A 6,695-nucleotide genomic window follows, 5' to 3' on the forward strand; every position below is an offset into this window, starting at 1 on the left:
CGGTCTTGTCATAAAATTAGCAGTGTATGGTGAGGGTGCGAGTTATAGTTACCCTAGGGCACGATTTATAGTTACTTGAAATAACACTATAACAGCTGAATTTCTATGGTTTTGTACGTTGAAATGTGAGATTAACTGTAATCTTCCTGTGACCTTAGAATTTTTAAAAAACATAGGAATTCACTTAAATAATCAATTTCCTAACTATAACGTCTCTGTAACCTTTGTTTTTTCTCAGTGACTTTCTATGTTTTTTTTTTATATTAAGTAATTGTAATTACTTTACGTTAATCCAACTACCGCTGCTCATGGCCAAAGGCCCGTGTGCAACAGAGTTGGCTACAGGACCTGGCCTGCACCGAGGCCCGGGACAAATCCCCTATAATCACTCATCCCAGTGCCTGCGGCCTGGCCCTGCAGCCAGCCCCCTATAACCACCCAACACAGTGCCATACATAGCCTTCACCCTACCTCACGCCACTCATGAAGTGCTTCTTTGTTTGGTGGAGATGTGATGATATTCCTGTGCATCAGAAATGTGTCTCTAAAATATGCGGGAAAAGTGCTTGGGGGGTTCTTTTAGTAAGTTGTCCATCTTCCTGGGGAAATGGGGGAAAGACTTTGCATACCACTAATGTACATGGGGTGGGGCTAAAAGGGTAAGGCTTCTAGACCATTTTACATCATTTTAGTTTTTAAAAGAGATAACACAATCTCTGGTCTCAGCAGCAGATGACAAGAAAGAACCCACTCATCAAAGTCACTACATGAGATATTGTACTCGAAACAAGCAAGGATGCAATACCTCCATTAAGGTTTACAGATAACTTTTCAAGGTGGAAATGCCTTGACCATGTGCAAGAAATTACGATGATCAGCACTTCATAGAAGTGAATCTTCAACTTGGGCACCTGCTTTGTTTACATCTGTAAGTGCTTCTACTCCAGGAACTATAACTCGCTTCCCAGCCATGCACAGTTTTCTCATTGATAATTTGATTGCAAGTGCTGCCATGATAATATCAATGATGCCATAGAAGGTGTCATCAGTGAAGTAATATGTGGGGTAATTAGTTGTGCATGGCGAGGGTACTAGTTATAGTTACCTTAGGGCGCAAGGTATAGTTACCTGAGTTATCCATAACTAAAATTCAGAACCTAGCTATAACATCCCTGTAACCTTTGTTTTTTTCCAGTAAATTTTTATGTTTTTTTAAACACGCATATTAATATAACCAGCACACAGCAGAAGTTTAGCACGGACATTACTATAACCAGCGCCACCCATGGCCTTTGACCGTGTGCGATGGGAGGTGGTCGCTGGGCCATGACCATGGCTAGGCCCTGTGGCCAACCCTCCTGCATGCACCCAAACCCAAGCAGCGCATGACCGCACACAGGATAGGGTTGGATACAGTAGATCTTTTTTCCCATTTTTCTCTGGATCGGTAAATCAACTGCAAATTTACACAGGGGGCCAGTCTGAGACCCGCAGATCTGCAGATTGGTAAAAAAAAAGGGCAATTTTTTAGCCAGTCCTATGGGGTCAGGATACTTGTTATCCTGACCCCTTATGTGTTTTTTGCTCTCTTCTTTTCCCACCCCCCCAGCCGAGGCGACAAACAGAATGGCGGCAGCAACTTTTCAGTCAGGTTGCAGCCAGCCAATCAGTGCCCTGTATTTCCCCCGGATCCACCGCGGGTGGATCCGTGGAGGGTCTGCATCCCTATATATATATATATATTTTTTTTAACCTGAAATAACTCAGACTTTACATAATAGATTTACACCAAAATCCAAAAGGACAATCTGCGGACAACGAGCTAGCTTCCTGCCAAATTTGGTGTAATTCTGTTCAGAGGTTCAGGCAGTAACCGTGTTTAAAGAATGCAAAATCCCCACAGACACAAAATGGGTGAAAAGTGTTTTGGGACCCTACTGTTTTCTCGGGCCCGACTTCATGAATCACCCTGAACTTTCCATGCAGAACTAGGCAAAGTAGGACACTTTTCTGGAAATTTTTGTGGAGATTCATCAAACGGCACCAACATTATTAGCAAAACAAAAACACTTTGTCTATGGGAAAAGTTGGTCATAACTATAACTACCTACTGCCTATCGCCAGTAGTTTTTATATATATATGTATATGTGTATATATATATAGATATATATATATATATATAGATATATATATATATATATAGATGCATTCAGGAGGGTTGCCTGCCGGACTTTGCCATTACCCCGGCCTGGCTGACAACCCCCACTGCGCAGGGTTGGGTGGTTATAGGGTTGTCTGCACAGGTTTGACCGCAGGTGTGGCCCTGCGGCGAAGCGCAGCGTGAGGTTGGGTTGTTATAGGGGTTGGGTGCATGGCCTGCCCACAGGCCCGCCGCTGTACACTTTATGTATAGTGATGAATATTACTTTTTTATTAAAAAAAAAAAACATCGAAATTCACTGAAAAAACCCAACTGTTACAAGGTCGTTATAGTTAGGAAATAGAATTAAGAAAAACATAGAAATTCACTTAAAAAACAAAGATAACAGGGACTTTATAGTTAGGCTCACATTTTAAATGTCCAAAACCAAAGAAATTCACCTGTTATCGTTAGAGTTATCTCAAGTAACTTGCGCCCTAAGTTCACCATAACTTGCGTCCCCGCCATGCAGTTATCTGATCAATAATTTTACTGCAGATGTTTCAGTGACATTATCAATGATGTCATCAAAGGTGTCATGAGTGCTGTAATTTCTGTGGTAATGAAAAATGTCCTAGTTAATGTAAAGGAAAGTTTCAATTCTATTAAGGACGCAGAGGCGAGGATTATGCATGTTCAAAGCTTACTCATTCCCAGCGATTATGCTTCATGAATAGGTTTGAAATATAATTTTTTTAAAGGTGGATTCTGATGACCAGCCCACCGCATTCATAATAACTTCCAGCCTGCCACCTACCTGGACCTCCTTAGAAGCCATGGCGCCTCTGGTAGAGTGTGCACCGGAACGGCGAACATCGATACCAGTCTCTGTCATGATCCATCTTACCCACTTGGCAATAGATGGGGAAGAAACCACCTTACCTTGTATGGCTTCTTTATGGCAATTAACAGTTGTTTCTCACCTGATTGTCTTATTTATGTTGTCATTTCCTCGTTTACCTTAAGGCATCTTACCACAGAGAGCTTAGGATGACTTTCAAACCTAGAATAGAATAACGACCTGGTATTTGTTTTGGTCTGCCTGGACATAGTAAATGTAACCCCTTCCAGGGTAAATAATCTCTCTGTGATGTCGAGAGCCCAAACATCTGAGACTCTCTTGCAGGATATGAGACATAAAAGCCTGGCCCATTTGGCTGATATCTCCTTCCGAGATAAGTACTGGTTATCCTGCCATTCCAAGAGGAGATGAAGAACTCTATTGACATCCCATAATCCAAAGTATCTGGGTTGTGGGGGTCTAGGCATTCTGATGCCTTTAAGCAGTTTACACACCCAAGGATGCTCCACCACCGGAATATTATTGATGAGAAGGTGTCCAGTCGAGATGCCTGACATGAAAGAATTCATTGTGTGGAAAGCCAGACCCAATTTGAATAGGTCTGCACGGAAACTGATTATGTGTAGAACTGAGGCCCCCACAGAATCCAGGTGTCTCTCCAAACACCAACGGGATCATGACAGTTCTAGCAGTGTGAGGAACCATGCCTGCGATCTCCAAATCAGGGTGATGAGTGTCAGGGACGCTCTCTGTCTCTGGACTTGGGCCGTCACTCTGGGGATCAGAAGAAAAGGAGGAAAAGCATAGGCCTGTCCCGATGTCCAATCTTGGAGGAAGGCATTCACTGCCACTGCTCCTGGGTCTGGTCTCCAACTGAAATACCTGGGAAGTTGCGCATTCAGTCTGGACGCGAGGAGGCCCACATTGCAAGGGTCCCACTGTTCCGTTAGGACCTGGAAGTCCGACGGATCCTGTTGCCAGTCACTTGAATCCATGAGATGTCTGGAATTCCAGTCTGCCACCATGTTCTGGGAGACCTGTCGCTGGAGGCAGTAGTGCCAAAAGTCCTTGGCTAATTCTGCTTGGGCTCTGGAGCGGATGCCCCCCAGTCTGTTGATATACTGGACCGCTGATGTATTGTCCATCCTCAGTAGTACACAGCACAAGACATTGTCCTGTGTAGGAGATATGATCGCAAAGGAACCTGCAAGAAGTTCCAGGCAGTTGATGTGCATACTCAACTCCTCCTGCATCCACTGGCCTCCTATGGCGACCTCGCCACATCTGGCACCTCTGCCCAGTAGGCTGGCATCTGACTGTATGATCAGTCCTACACAGAACCGAAGATCACCGGCCCGTTCTATGCCTCCATATGGTCTATCCACCCATGAATCTCTGTTCTGGCTTCTGCTGACATTGCCACTAGCTCCAAATAACTAAGGCCACTCTTCAGATGGGACGCTTTTGAAGAAGACAACAATCTAACTATCCTTGCAAGTTGTCTGAGAGGTATCCTGTCTCTCCTGAGCACTTTCAGAAGCTCCTTCTTGATCTTGACGAACTTCTGTTCTGGAAGTTTCAACATAGCTGAAGTGGTATCGATCAGGAAACCCAGGAAAGTCATTGACTGAGATGGAGTCAGTTCTGACTTCTTTCCATTGATGACAAACTTGAGGTCCTGTTGAAGCATGATAGTCGTGTTCAATTGGGCCATCAGTTGTTTGTGAGATTGATTCATCAGCAGGATATCATCGAGATAGATGATCAACCTGATGCCTTGCATCCATAAGGTCTCCACGTCAGGTTTTAGGAGCTTCGTGAAGCACCATGGAGCTGAGGAGAGGCCGAACAGTAAAAACTGGAATTCGTTGATGTGATTCCTCCATTCAAATTACAGGAAGTGACACTGAGATGGAAAAGGGGGAATTGTCAGGTAAGCATCTTTGAGGTCTAGGTGAACTAGCAAGTCAACCTGAAGGAGACTGTCCCTTAGGAGATGAATGCCCTCCATTTTAAAGTGGCAGTAAACCAACCACTTGTTGAACTCTTGGGTTTATCACTGGTTGGGTTCCCTTGTCCTTCTTTTCCACCAAGGAAATGGTTATTCAAGAAACCCCTTCAATGAAGAGTTGTCTATTTGATAGCTGCCTTGGAGAGCAGCTCCTGCACCTCTGTGTCGATCAAATCTGACTCCTGTTGGGAAAAGCCTATTGGATGTGGTCTCACTTTTTTAACTGGAGTTCTGTAGAACTCTAGGTGAAAGCCTTCGACCTTCTCCAGCACCCATGGGTCCAAAATCATCTGGGCCCATCTGTGGGTGAACCACCTGTGTCTCTCTCCCAGTCTTAGAGGGGAAAAAAGGGTACAGCTTACCATTGATGCTCCCCGAGCGGTTATCTCATACTCTGGGAGCTCAGTTGGGCCTGCCCTTCCCACCTCCCTGGTTGGGGAAGAAGGTGCTGTATCAGCCATCGTTCCACCCATTGTTTCGGCGAGCCTGCCCTCTGGAGGCGCCTGATTGGAGGGGGCAGCCGAAGGAGCGACCCCTACCTTTTCCGGCCCCCTAGAAAACCTTAGTTCTAGCTGAAATGTTTCCCTAGCTATAACATCACTTTAGCCTTTGTTTTTGTGTGAAATATAAGTATATATATATATATATATATATATATATATATATGATGTGCACACAGCTCGTCGCATGGGGTTGGATGCTTTGAAATAAAAATATCCACTATTTACTTGGAGTAGCGTCTGCATCGTCTTCACTGCATACTTTGAAAGTATTATTGAGCGGCGGCTGTGCCTGTATTTGCATGCGACACTACCGGCAGAGAAACTCGGTTATGGAGGCAACGCTTTGGGGTTTGGACTATATATATATATAGATACATATATGTACATATAAATAAGGCACACCTAATGTGGTTATGTTTCGGACCTTTTACAAATCTCATTGACGTCGCAGTATAATAAGCTTTAAACTTAGATTTAATTAGTTTACACATTAGGCACATTAACAAACAAACTCAAGGTATCTGGTGGCTCTAGACCCACACGAAATGCTAAAAAACTGCTGCTCGAACCTCCAACGTTCAAAAGTGAAAGACTTATGGTGCAACTGTTCAAAGGTAGTGCGACTAGAATCTGGAACTTCCTGCCTATAAACCTTCAGACCACCTTTTTCGGAACCTTCAAAATGGACCTCAAAACTTTTTTCTTCCAAAGATATTTTTCACAACAACACCACTCGTGAAGAACCATACTAGCTTCCACCCTCACCTTTATTGGCTTATCCCTAACTGCTAATTAACTATTTTGAGAGCTATAACTCTGTTATTTAAGTCTCTTATTTTCAGCTATCCTGGATTTAATTCTGTAAATATGTGCCATTCTTCTGTATAACCTTGAATCTCTTTTGTAATTTCTTTAAATAAGTTTTCTGTAATTAATAGGTACGATGCAAATAAGTAACTCTGAATGAGTAACAATAGCAACTGTACATGTAGTTTCCTACTATCGTGTTACTCTCAATTCTCTTGTAACGTTCTTCATTGTATTGTACAGCGCTCCGAGGCGATGGGTAAGGCCCACGCTATATAAAAGCGCATAAATAAATAAATAAGATGTGTAAAAAAGAGCCACCACTCCTTTAATGCTGTACAAATATTTAATCTTCACAGCACACACAAAGG

This window comes from Pleurodeles waltl, chromosome 7 (assembly GCF_031143425.1).
Source record: "Pleurodeles waltl isolate 20211129_DDA chromosome 7, aPleWal1.hap1.20221129, whole genome shotgun sequence".
NCBI classification, from domain to species: Eukaryota; Metazoa; Chordata; class Amphibia; order Caudata; family Salamandridae; genus Pleurodeles; species Pleurodeles waltl.